The sequence below is a fragment of the Oncorhynchus nerka genome, linkage group LG22, assembly GCF_034236695.1.
Source record: "Oncorhynchus nerka isolate Pitt River linkage group LG22, Oner_Uvic_2.0, whole genome shotgun sequence".
NCBI classification, from domain to species: domain Eukaryota; kingdom Metazoa; phylum Chordata; class Actinopteri; order Salmoniformes; family Salmonidae; genus Oncorhynchus; species Oncorhynchus nerka.
Genome location: NC_088417.1, coordinates 78,260,547 through 78,275,033, shown reverse-complemented (window position 1 = coordinate 78,275,033; position 14,487 = coordinate 78,260,547). Strand labels below are relative to the sequence as shown.

General features: G+C 41.5%; 1 pseudogene; it reads right to left on the bottom strand.

Moving 5' to 3' along the window:
• LOC115105783 (ubiquitin carboxyl-terminal hydrolase 32-like) overlaps positions 1 to 14,487 on the bottom strand; it is a 32,708-nt pseudogene that overhangs the window by 17,398 nt on the left and 823 nt on the right.

Here is a 14,487-nt window from a genome sequence, read left to right as displayed (position 1 = left end):
CAGTTGAGGATTTAGTCATTAGATTCTACAATGACGATGTATATAGTAGAGTTATGCCAGGAAAAAAGGATTTTGTCAAATTCAAAATTCACGAGCAGAAAATACTCATTCTGTGCAACCTTAAAGAACTGTATGCAGCGTTCAAAAATACACTGCAGTCTGTCCGAAGCATTGTGTGGCAGTCGGCTCATCTGGAACACATTCTGTGTGTATGTACAATACATCAAAATGTCACTAACGTTAAATGCAGTAAAGGTGGACAAGGGCTGCCATGCATTTGTGGACCTGATGGTGTGGTGCATAGATGTGATGTGAAAGTGTTTTTCATAGAACAGGGCATGGAAAATGTGAGCATAGAACTCAGGGAAAGATATGCGAACACAATGACTCTGCCAGGACCCTGCAGCTTCCATCACTTTGTTCCACTCTACAAAAGCCTCATAGGTGCAGAGTTTCCAGTAACCAGGTTTCCATCCAATCACTTCATGCGGATAAATTACCTGACGAATGAAAAAAGTCACGACCGGGCTGATGGAAACAGGATACGCCAGTACAATTTCATATATGCCGACAGACAATTTGTTCATTTGACAAGGTGTCGGTAAAATTTCTTCCACTGCCATTTCTCGCATAAATGAGCAAATATTTATGCGCAAATATTGATATAATAAACATCATATCGAAGTAAACTTGCGTGGTCCTCCCACTACGACTAGGGAAACGATGCAGTTTATTAGACTACAGATTAAATAAATTAGGATGAACTTCACAGGGTGGTGAAAGTTAATTTGATGTGCTTGATGCTCCTTTAAAAAGCGAGGGTCTTATACTAGTGACGATGATCGATGCTTGGCTGCCTTTTGACAAATAAAAATTACATCGGTATATGCATAATATTTTCAATATAGGTAGCCTACCCGTATTGCATCTGCGAGCTGTTGGTTAGAGTGCAAGTGGCAAGACCAGAGTGGGCATGTTTGCTATATAACGCAACCGTTTGTGCCAAAACCATCAGTAGCATTAAATGCGATGAAACCCATTTACCTTGTATTTTCATTCAATACATAAGAATTTAACCGCAAAAGTTATTTTATGTGCACTACGTCAAAAGTGCATACTTTTATCCACAATAAGTGAGTTATGGAAAAATATATGGTGTTAAAATGCACATTGTTTTATGCAGATTTTAAAATATTTGCATGAAAATCTGTCCAAAACTGAATGGAAACCTAGATTCTGACACAGATTATGCCATTAAGTTTGACTTAGTCCTCAGAAAATCCATAGATACAAAATGGTGAATGTGCGAGCATCTGATTTTCTAGTTTGCTGCTATGATGAATACTGGATTGTAATTGTGGATGATAACATGGACATAAAAGGTGAAATTCATGCATCCAAGTTATCCAGCAGGGTTATTTCCTTGGCCAAATAGAGAGGACACGTTATGTTCCAAAACAAGCACCATCTGCACCATTAAAGGGTTACTTCATGCTAGCAGATAAGCTCAATGACTAAAAGTCTATGGGTAAGGCTAGTTAGTGTTGGATCGCAAAACTACCTCAACTTCCTTCATACTGGACACAGAGATATGGATTTTTTTCCCCCACCTAATGACAGGAACAGCATCATCTAGTGGTCAGAATTTGGTAATATCAGGTTGTATGGTGGGCCATAAACCTAACTTTAATGACTAATTTCTTTGAACAGGGGGAAAAATTAACAAGGAATCCATTACAAAGGATGAAGAAGCAATACTCCCAAGCCACAGCTCCATACTTCTTGTCAGACATAAAGAACTGATATTGTATACTGGTTGTTATGGTGGGATATGTGGGTGGCTTATTGAACTTTGGATTCCTCATGTCTTAAAAAAACAAGTTTGGTCCAAATCGGATGTTAGGTACTATATTTATTGAATATTATGTGAATCATATAAATGAAAATGGCCAATAGCTTATTTTCTCAGAGATCAAATTACATTACAGCATAATAATGTTGCAAGAATTAAAGGTCATCACGTGTCCAAAAAGGAGGAGGGAGAGACAGCAACCAACCAAGCCAACTCGCGCTATAGTAGACTAATAGTTGCCATAGCTAGGTTATTTATTATCAAATATGAATACTTAGTACAGTTAGCTAGCTAGGATAACTGAGGCTGCAGTGCATACACTTTCTCATCCTACGGTTGAGTGATAATGCCCTCGAAGCCAGTGTTTGGAGGATATATTGGCACAGGTGTTGTTAGGCAACCCATGCCAATATATCCTCCAAGCAGCGGCTTCGAGGGCATTATCAATTTAATACAACGGGTTACCAAAATATTAAAATAATGACTGACATATTTTCATAAATAACCTTATTTTGATTAATATTATTTTACATTTAACATTTACATTTAAAGTCATTTAGCAGACGCTCTTATCCAGAGCGACTTACAAATTGGTAGGCTGTTATCTAGTTTTGCAACATGCAAGTCACACCATGTTATTCAGTTCTTGTCACACAAACAAACAGGCAAGTAGCAAGCAGTTGTTTAATCTCATAATGGATTCTCCAGTGCACAAATGCAGATACCTCACACAAACAACATCAGATAATATTTAATCATATGGTAATGGCTATAATGTGAAACACAGAATCCCACACAACTCAGTGTACAGTAGTTAGCCAGTTGCCCGATTCAATCAAGTTGAACAAGGAATCATGCCTCACTCTCCGCACAAACAATGGCAGCCGCCTCCTTATTCAAACTGTGTGACAGCAAAGTGCTATAAAGGGAAATAGGTTCCCAATGCAAGGTGAATATTCATAAATAACGTTGGCTCAAATTAATAACGAGCAAGACATTTCAAAGCATCTGCTAGCAGAAGTTAACTGCTAACTGACACGACCGTGCTAGTACTAGCGTTAGCTTGACGCAATGCTAAATGTGTTAGTTAGCTAGCCAGATTGCACAAGGTTTTCGCAAAGATTTTAACAAAAATATACTCGAACATGGCTGCTATTTGTGAGCATTATGGAAAGAAAAATATGTTTCTTATTTACAATTGATGCAGATATTGAAAATGACTCAATACTGCACATTTTTTATGCAATTAAAATAGTCTTCGAGTATCACTGCTAGCTAGGTTCACAGGGGCAGTCTAGAAGCACTGTGCTCGTGTATTCGTGGCCACTATTGGTCAATTTTAAAGGCAATCTCACCAAACCTGCCTGAAAACGAACCGTCTAATTTAAATGCCGATCTTGATGTTCAATATCTGCATCAAATGCCGATCGGGATTTCGCCAGCTGCCCTAAACTAAATTGTAGGCATAATTTCTTGTTTGACAACACTGGTATGAAAAAGTACACTTGATAGCCTTATTCAGCAATAATGTAAACATTTATGATTTCTGTAAATTATAGCTACGTATGACTAGGTTTCCTCATCCAGAAAAAAATCTGAATTTAGATTAGATTATTAGTCGGTCGGAGATGTAATTATAGGGTACAGTGAAATTCTTAAGATCTGAACTCCAACAGTGCAGGTCAAAAAGACAAGTGAATGAAACAATAATAAGAATATGTGTAACCGGTGCTATACTGCACTGCTGTAACTGCGCTGTGTGTGGTTGATTGAGACTATAGACGTGGACTTTGGAGACCAGGTAGTTTTAATCAAGCAGAACTCACTCTCTGCATCCTGCATACAAAAGGAAATAAAACATTTGTAGAGCACATATGTTCTGAGAATCGTCGCCTCTTCTCGTTCAGTGCATCAAAATGATTTTCGAATACAAAAATTAATAGTCTCTCCTTATTATACATAACATATTTTACAAAGATAAAACCACATACCTGCATCCAAAAGGAAATAAAACATTTGTAGAGCACATATGTTCTGAATATTTGATCTTTCTACAGCAGATACACAATAGGAGGGACTGGAATCATTCGAGGAGCTAGCCATCGTTCAAACATACAATAAATAGCCTGCTAATACCTTAGCTAGCTATTAACCACATGTTGATATCATCCTAAAAAGTACAATTACAAGTGCATCTTAACAATACCATCCACTTATGAGTAACCTCTAAATACACATCATTATTCATGAACAAAACACTGTGTGTATGACTTTGTACTGAAAAGAATCAAACTTTTCTGAAGACATAAAAAGCGTGACTACCTCTCTCAGGATACAAAATGATTTTTTATTTCATCCTTCCACAAGATGTAGTCCCAACAAAAATCTAGGGTTGCTACCCAAGCCGGCTGGTCGGTCGTTCTATTCGTTCGGTTACTAGACGCCTATCCTTCACCTATAACCTTCAATTTCGTATTTTTAATTCCATCTTCTATTTACTAGATATCTATTAACTTTTGCCACACATGGAGTACCAGTCAAAATATTGGCCACACCTACTCATTCCAGGGTTTTCTCTATTTTTACTATTTTATACATTGTAGAATAATAGTGAAGACATCAAAACTATGAAATAACACATATGGAATCATATAGTAACCAAAAGTGTTAAACAAATAAAAACAGATTTTTGATTGTTCAAAGAAGTCACCCTTTGCCTTGATGACAACTTTGGACACTCTTGGGATTTTCTCAACCAGCTTCATGAGGAATGCTTTCCCAACAGTCTTGAAGGAGTTCCCACATATGCTGAGCACTTGTCGGCTGCTTTTCCTTCACTCTGCAGTCCAACTCATCCCAAACCATATAAATTGGGTTGAGGTCAGGTGATTGTGGAGACCAGGTCACCTGATGCAACACTCCATCAGTCTCCATGGTGAAATAGCCCATAAAAAGCCAGGAGGTGTATATTGGGTCATTGTCCTGTAGAAAAACAAATTATAGTCTCACTAAGCGCAAACCAGAAGGGATGGCATATTGCTGCAGAATTCTGTGGGAGCCATGCTGGTTATGTGTGCCTTGAATTCAAAATAAATCACAGACCATGTCACCAGCAAAGCACCCCAACATCATCCGTTCATCTACTATGCGTCTCACAAAGACACGGCAGTTGCAACCAAAAATCTAATTTGGACTCATCAGACCAAAAGAACAGATTTCCACCGGTCTAATGTCCATTGCTTGTGTTTCTTGGCCCAAGCAAGTCTTCTTATTGGTGTCCTTTAGTCGTGGTTTCTTTGCAGCAATTCGACCATGAAGGCCTGAATCACACAGTCTCCTCTGAAAAGTTGATGTTGAGATGTGTCTGTTACTTGAAGTCTGTGAAGCATTTATTTGGACTGTAATCTGAGGTACAGTTAACTCTAATGAACTTATCCTCTGCAGCAGAGGTAACTCTCGGTCTTCCTTTCCTATGGCGGTCCTAATGAGAGCCAGTTTGATCATTGTATTTCGTGTTTGCGACTGCACTTGAAGAAACTTTAAAAGTTCTTGAAATTTTCCACATTGACTGTCTATGTCTTAAAGTAACGATGGATTGTCATTTCACTTTGCTTGTTTGAGCTGTTCTTGCCATAATATGGACTTGGTATTTTACCCCTATTTGGTATCTTCTGCATTAAGAAAAAACTGTTTAACTTTTAACAAGGCACACCTGTTAATTGAAATGCATTTCAGGTGACTACCTCATGAAGCTGCTTGAGCGAATGCCAAGAGTGTGCAAAGCTGTCATCAAGGCGAAGGGTGGCTACTTTGAAGAATCTCAAATATAAAATATATTTTGATTTGTTTAACACTTTTTTGGATACTACATGATTCCATGTGTTATCTTATAGTTTTGATGTCTTCACCATTATTCTACAATGTAGAAAATAGCAAAAAATAAAGAAAAACCCTGGAATGGGTAGGTGTGTCCAAACTTTTGACTTTTCACTCTCGTGAAATGCAAAACCATCAGCATAAATTATAAAATGTCTCGCTCTCTCTACTGCAGCAGTCACATTCGGCCTTTTGGTTAAACTATCCCCAATTCAATGGAATCGCAACCCTCTGCAAGCACAGTGCATTCTTCCATCACATTCGCAGTGCACTCTTCCATCACATGTACAGCTGATTCTCAATATCTTGCACACTAATGAGATGCTATTGAGCCCACACAACTACACTATCTGAGCCAAGGACAACATGCATTCTGTTACGTTTGAACTCTGTCATATCAAATAAATTCACCCCAGTAAATAGTAGCCTACAGCAAAGTGTGTTTAAATAATTTCTACCTTGTTAACAATTTCTGCTAGTTCGTTTTTGCTACCATGTGGGTTTTAGCTCGCTTGAGCCTGCTAACTGAGGAGTGTTAATTCCCCTGTTTACATACATGTTTAATTTTTTTAAACATTTATTTTACAAAGGAGTTGTTTAATATAACTGCTTAACTATTTATCTGTACATGGAATTTTATTTGTTGTTTTTTTAAACAAATTTTTTCAACTCTTTACAGGAAAATGCCACGGGCACTATCTGATGTGTAGACATTTCACTGCAGCTAATGTAGTGTCAAATCATGTAAAGAATGCAACAAAGATGCAGAATAATCTGGCCAAGTGCATAAAGTTCCATCAGCACTCACAACAAGCAATCTCTGACAAATGTCCCTCTATTCGAGGTGAAAATTATGAATCAGACACGTTATCGATAGCAACAGCTTATGGTCTTTCTGGAATCAGAAGTTTTTTTGGACTCAATGGAGGAACATAGAGAAATGCTGATGAATGTCTTTCTTGAGCTGTGTATGCATCTGGTTCACCTCTGATGCTCACAGGCAAAGTGTATTGGAAGAGATTTCTGAATGTTCTTCGCCCAGCATACACCCCTCCAACCAGACATGCTATATCTACTCATTTGCTGGATGCAGAGTTCAACAGAGTTCAAGTGAAGGTCAAGAAAATCATAGAGAAAGCAGACTGTATTGCAATCATCTCTGATTGGTGGTAGAATGGGCAAGAACTAATTAACTACATCATCTCCACCCTTCAAACAGTATTTTACAAGAGCATAGACACAACCGTCTCTACACTGCAGATGAGCTGAAGGCAGTCAATGACTTTGGAACACAGAAGGTATTTGCACTGGTGACAGACAATGCTGCGAACATGAAGGCTGCTTGGTCTAAAGTGGAGTAGTCCTACCCTCATATCACACCCATTGGCTGTGCTGCTCATGCGTTGAATCTGCTCCTCAAGGACATCATGGCACTGAAAACAATGGATACCCTCTACAAGAGAGCCAAGGAAATGGTAAGGTATGTGAAGGGTCATGTAGTTATAGCAGCAATCTCACCAAGCAAAGACTGCTGAACAATTAATAAAATCGCCACCAGACAATTTACATTGACCCCCCCCTTTTGTACACTGCTGCTACTCGCTGTTTGTGATCTATGCATAGTCACTTCACCCCCACCTACATGTACAAATTACCTCAACTAACCTGTACCCCCAATGACTCGGTACCGGTGCCCCCTGTATATAGCCTAGTTATTGTGTTAATTTTTTACTTTAGTCTACTTGGTAAATATTTGAACTCTTCTTGAAATGCACTGTTGGTTAAGGGCTTGTCAGTAAGCAGTTCACGGTAAAGTCTACACTTGTTGTATTCGGCGCATGTGACAAATAATATTAGATTTGAAGTGAGAAGAATAAGAGCACCACATTGAAGCTGCCCTGCAACACCCGTTGTGGTGGTGTTGTCAAGATCATGTTTGACAGTCTCCTGGGGGGAAGGAGTCTCTCCAAGAAATGGCCATATCAGTCTGCTGATATGGACAGCCCCATCAAGAGAATCCTCCTGGATGATATATTTCAGGAAAGAGTGATAAGCAGCCCGAAACTCCTGAAACCTATAGCAGTAGCCATTGCACAGATTGAGGGAGATAATGCCATCCTGCCTGATGTTCAGACTCTGCTTGCAGATGTAAGAGAAGAAATCCATACTGCCCTGCCCACTTCACTGTTGCTCCAAGCAGAGGAAACTGCAGTTCTGAAATACATCAAAAAGCATGAAGACTTCTGCCTGAAGCCCATACACGCGCAGTGTACATGTTGGACCCCAAGTATGCTGGCAAAAGCATCCTGTCTGGTGCAGAGATCAACAAGGCCTATTGTGTTTCGCCACCTTGGCCTGGATGAGGGCAAGGTTCTTGGCAGTCTGGCAAAGTACACTTCTAAGCAAGGGCTTTGGGATGGAGATGCAATATGGCAGTGCCAACATATCTCATCAGCCACCTGGTGGAAGGGACTTTGTGGATCTGAGGTGCCTTCCCCTGTTGCCTCAATCAATCATTCTCCAAATTCCACAAACATTAGCCGCCTCAGAATGCAAAAGGTCCTTGTTTGGGAACACACACACCAAAGCACGCAACAGGCTGACCAATACATGGGTTGAAAAATTGGTGGTCATCCGGGCAATTTTTGGGCTTTTTGTGCCTGACAATGAGCCATCCTCAACAGGGTTGGAAAGTGACAGTGAAGATGAGGCCTCAGAGTCTGATGTTCAAGAGGTGGACATTGAGGAGGTCCAGGGAGAAGAAATGGAAGCCTGAGAGGAAGACAACCAAAGCTTTAGTTTCTAGACTATCATTTTATGGATGTATGTTGAAAACGTTTTTGGGATCCTTGATGAGGCAGTCCATATCAGCAGATGCAATGGATCAGTGGGGATCATTCAATATTCCCTTTTGTTGTTCAGTGAAATCATCCCATGTGAAGAGTCAACTAATTTAATTAATGTTCAATTCGTAACAAAAGTTTTTTTTTTTTTTTTTTCTATTGGAAGGATTTTATCATTTGCAATTATGTCCACTATGATAAGATAAAAAGTTTTTATTCTGTCTCCATATGATATGGTAAATATATCCAATGCAAAAAACATCTACATTTAAATGGTATTAATATTAATTTGCATATATTCCCATTAAATCCCACAGAAAGTTTCCACCTCTGAATATTCCCCAAAATGTGCAAACCGACTTGTGACATAGAATTCTGGATCCGGGAAAGGTGATCTCAGGTACAGGTGGATACGTGAAGACCTTTAGCAGGAATGCTCCTCTTATCTGTTTCGAACTACAGAAACTATATCAGAACAATCTGAAATGGTGGGTGTCACGGCTTGCGGAAATTACATTGAGACTCTCCCATCAGACCTCATGTAACACTGGGGCCGTCTGTCTGTTGAACAAGGCTCACCTCAGCAATCCTGGGTGGTACGACGTCTCCCAGCACCTCCCTGAGGAAGCACTGCTGGCTCATGTAACAGGACAGGCCACTGGTCCTCCGGAAGGCATCCTTCAGACGCTGGAGTTCCACATTAGTTACTGGGAGGGATAGAGACACAGAGATTGTGAAGAAGCTTTTCTGTGAATTAAAACATTGACTGTATGGTCAGGCAGAGCATTAAATTAAACCATGGTCAACAATAGAATCTTAGGCAGTCTAAACCAAACCCACAATAGCTATTACACTGTATTACCATAGCAACTATCATAACTAATCAGTAATTGCGGGAAGGTAGATGTCTGCCACCCAGCCAGATTTAGAAATGCTTGCAAGTGCTCAGCACTACAATAGGGAACTGGCAGACGCACATACACCACCATCATCATCAACAACAACAGTATACTGCTAGTTAGCTTCGTCAGCTGTTAGTTACAGTGCCTTTGGAAAGTATTCTGACCCATTTACGTTTTCCACATTTTGCCTTTCCAAAGACACTGTAGCTTTACTATAGAATTTATTAAATAAAAATCCTCAGCAATTTACACACTCCATTATGACAAAGCAAAAACAGGTCTTTATTCATTTTTGCAAACGTATTACAAATAACAAAACATAGCTAATTTACAAAAGTATTCAGACCCTTTGCTATGAGACTTAATTGAGATCGAGTGCATCCTGTTTGCATCATCCTTGAGATATTTCTACAACTTGGAGTCTACCGGTGGTAAATTCAATTGATTGGACATGATTTGGAAAGGCACACGTCTATATAAGGTCCCACAGTTGACAGCACATGATACAGCAAAAACCAAGCCATGAGGTTGACGGGATTGTCCATAGAGCTCCGAGACAGGATTGTGTCGAGGCACAGATCTGGGGAAGGGTACCAAAAACATTCTACAGCATTAAAGGTCCCCAAGAACACAGTGGCCTCCATCTTTCTTATTATGGATGACGTTTGGAACCACAAAGACTCTTCCTAGAGCTGGCTGCCCAGCCAAACTGAGCAACTTTGGGAGAAGGGCCTTGGTCAGGGACCAAGAACCTGATTGTCGCTCTGTCAGAATGACAGATTTCCTCTGTGAAGATGGGAGAACCTTACAGAAGGACAACTATCTCAGAATCACCCCACCAATTAGGCCTTTATGGTAGTGGCCAGAAGGAAGCAACTCCTCAGTAAAAAGCACATGACAGACCATGAGAAAACAAGATTCTCTGGTCTGATTAAACCAAGAATGAACTCTTTGGCCTGAATGCCAAGTGTCATATCTGGAGGAAACCTGGCACCATCCCTACGGTGAAGCATGGTGGAGGGAGCATCATGCTGTGGGGATGTTTTTCAGCGACTGAGAAAATAGTCAGGATGCAGGCAAAGATGAACGGAGCAAAGTAGAGAGATCCTTGATGAAAACCTGCTCCAAAGCGCTCAGGACCTCAGACTGGGGCGAAGGTTCACCTTCCAACAGGACAAAGACCCTAAGCACACAGCCAAGACAATGCAGGATGGAGGCGAAGTTGTATACTAGCAGTATACTGCTAGTACATCATCAGGGCCAAGCTTCCTGCCATCCAGGACCTCTATACCAGGAGGCGTCAAAGGAAGGCCCTAATAATTGTTAAAGACTCCGCCATAGTCATAAACTGTTCTCTCTGCTACCGTACGGCAAGCGGTACCAGAGCACCAAGTATATGTGCAAGAGGCTTCTAAACAGCTTCTAGCCCCAAGCCATAAGACTCCTGAACATCTAATCAAATGGCTACCCAGACTATTTGCATTGCCTCTCCCGCCCCTCTTCTACGCTGCTGCTCTTATTATCTATGCATAGTCACTTTAATAACTCTACCTACATGTACATATTACCTCGACACCAGTGCCCCCGCACAGTGACTGTGTACCGGTACCCCCTGTATATAGCCTTGCTATTGTTATTTTACCGCTGCTCTTTAATTATTTGTTACTTTTATATATTTTTTAAAGTATTTTCTTAACTGCATTGTTGGATAACGGATTGTAAGTAAGAATTTCACTGTTGTTTCGGCCCATGTAACATAAAACTTGATGAGTGGCTTCGGGACAAGTTTCTGAATGTCCTTGAGTGGCCCAGCCAGAGCCCGGACTTGAACCCGATCGAAAATCTCTAGAGAGAACTGAAAATAGCTGTGCAGCAACACTCCCCATCCAACCTGACAGAGGTGGGGAGGATCAGCAGAGAGGAATGAAACACTTTTAGCTTTGTCATGAAGGTGTATTGTGTGTTGATTGATAAGAAAAAACAAATATTGAATCAATTTTAGAATAAGGTAACGTAACAAAATGTGGAAAAAGTAAAGGGGTCAGAATAGCACTCACTTCCGTCATCATGAAGTGCTTTGAGAGACTAGTCAAGGACCATATCACCTCCACCCTACCTGACACCCTAGACCCACTCCAATTTGCTTACCGCCCAAATAGGTCCACAGACGATGCAATCTCAACCACACTGCACACTGCCCTAACCCATCTGGACAAGAGAAATACCTATGTGAGAATGCTGTTCATCGACTACAGCTCGGCATTCAACACCATAGTACCCTCCAAGCTCGTCATCAAGCTCGAGACCCTGGGTCTCGACCCCGCCCTGTGCAACTGGGTACTGGACTTCCTGACGGGCCGCCCCCAGGTGGTGAGGGTAGGCAACAACATCTCCACCCCGCTGATCCTCAACACTGGGGCCCCACAAGGGTGTGTTCTGAGCCCTCTCCTGTACTCCCTGTTCACCCACGACTGCATGGCCACGCACGCCTCCAACTCAATCATCAAGTTTGCGGACGACACAACAGTGATAGGCTTGATTACCAACAACGACGAGACGGCCTACAGGGAGGAGGTGAGGGCCCTCGGAGTGTGGTGTCAGGAAAATAACCTCACACTCAACATCAACAAAACAAAGGAGATGATTGTGGACTTCAGGAAACAGCAGAGGGAACACCCCCCTATCCACATCGATGGGACAGTAGTGGAGAGGGTAGTAAGTTTTAAGTTCCTCGGCGTACACATCACAGACAAACTGAATTGGTCCACCCACACAGACAGCATCGTGAAGAAGGCGCAGCAGCGCCTCTTCAACCTCAGGAGGCTGAAGAAATTCGGCTTATCACCAAAAGCACTCACAAACTTCTACAGATGCACAATCGAGAGCATCCTGTCGGGCTGTATCACCGCCTGGTACGGCAACTGCTCCGCCCACAACCGTAAGGCTCTCCAGAGGGTAGTGAGGTCTGCACAACGCATCACCGGGGGGAAACTACCTGCCCTCCAGGACACCTACACCACCCGATGTCACAGGAAGGCCATAAAGATCATCAAGGACAGCAACCACCCGAGCCACTGCCTGTTCACCCCGCTATCATCCAGAAGGCGAGGTCAGTACAGGTGCATCAAAGCTGGGACCGAGAGACTGAAAAACAGCTTCTATCTCAAGGCCATCAGACTGTTAAACAACCACCACTAACATTGAGTCGCTGCTGCCAACACACTGACTCAACTCCAGCCACTTTAATAATGGGAATTGATGGGAAATGTAAAATATATCACTAGCCACTTTAAACAATGCTACCTAATATAATGTTCCCTACATTATTCATCTCATATGTATACGTATATACTGTACTCTATATCATCTACTGCATCCTTATGTAATACACGTATCACTAGCCACTTTAACTATGCCACTTTGTTTACATACTCATCTCATATGTATATACTGCACTCAATACCATCTACTGTATCTTGCCTATGCCGCTCTGTACCATCACTCATTCATATATCTTTATGTACATATTCTTTATCCCCTTACACTTGTGTCTATAAGGTAGTAGTTTTGGAATTGTTAGCTAGATTACTTGTTGGTTATTACTGCATTGTCGGAACTAGAAGCACAAGCATTTCGCTACACTCGCACTAACATCTGCTAACCATGTGTATGGTTTGAAAAAATTTGATTTGATTTGAATAGTTTCCAAATGCACTGTATATGGCTTTTCAAGGTCCCTGATTGCACAAGTTCTAGCTCTAGGCTAGGCCTGAATATCATATATTAACTAGAAACATTGGCACAAAGGACAGACACCATGTCAACAATACAGTATTGGCAGAGACAAATACACCAACATCAGTAAACTGCTAGTTAACGTTAGCTCTGTCAGCTAACTATACTGAAGAAAAAAATGTACGCAACATGCTACAATTTGAATGATTTTACTGAGTTCGTTCATAAGGAAATAGATCAATTGAAATACATTAATTAGGCACTAATCTATGGATTTTACATGACTGGGCAGGGGCACAGCCATGGGTGGGCCTGGGAGGTCATAGGCCCACCCACAAGTCCTCAACTGGCAGCTTCATTAAATAGTACCCGCAAAACACCAGTCTCAACGTCAACAGTGATGAGGCGACTCTGGGATGCTGCCCTTCTAGGCAGAGTTCCTCTGTCCAGTGTCTGTGTTATTTTGCCCATCTTAATCTTTTATTTTTATTGGCGAGTCTGAGATATGACTTTTTCTTTGCAACTCTGCCTAGAAGGCCAGCATCCCAGAGTCACCTCGTCACTGTTGACGTTGAGACTGTTGGCATTATGCATTTGGTTAGGTAGCGTTCTACTGGCATCCGCAAAACCCAGGTTCGTCCGTCGGACTGCCAGATGGTGAAGCGCGATTCATCATTCCAGTGAATGCGTTTCCACTGCTCCAGAGTCCAACGGCAGCGAGCTTTACACCACTACAGCCGACACTTGCCATCGCGCATGACGATCTTAGGCTTGTGCGAAGCTGCTCAGCCATGGAAACCTATTTCATGAAGCACCCAACAAAAACAGATATTGTGCTGATGTAGCTTCCATAGACAGTTTGGAACTCGAGGACAGACTATTTTTATGCGCTTTAACACTCTGCGGCTCTAACAGGGCAGAAATTTGAGGAACTGACTTGTTAGAAAGGTGCCACAATGAAAGTCACTGAGCTCTTGTTTGTCTATGGAGATTGCATGGCTGTGTGCTCGATTTTATACACCCGTCAGCAACAGGTGTGGCTGAAATAGCCGATGGGTGTCCAGAGCAAGGGGTGTCCATATACTTTTGTATATATAGTGGATCATGAATATTAACATTTTAACACTGAGGGGGTTCAATTAAATCGCACCTGGGTGCCCTGTGTGTGTTTTGCATCTGTTGAAAGTTGGAACTGGGCTGCCTCCCAGGCATGAAGCAGGAGCCCCTTTTAAAGTCCACCTCGATGTCAGCTCAAAACAAAGGTGACATAATTAAGCAC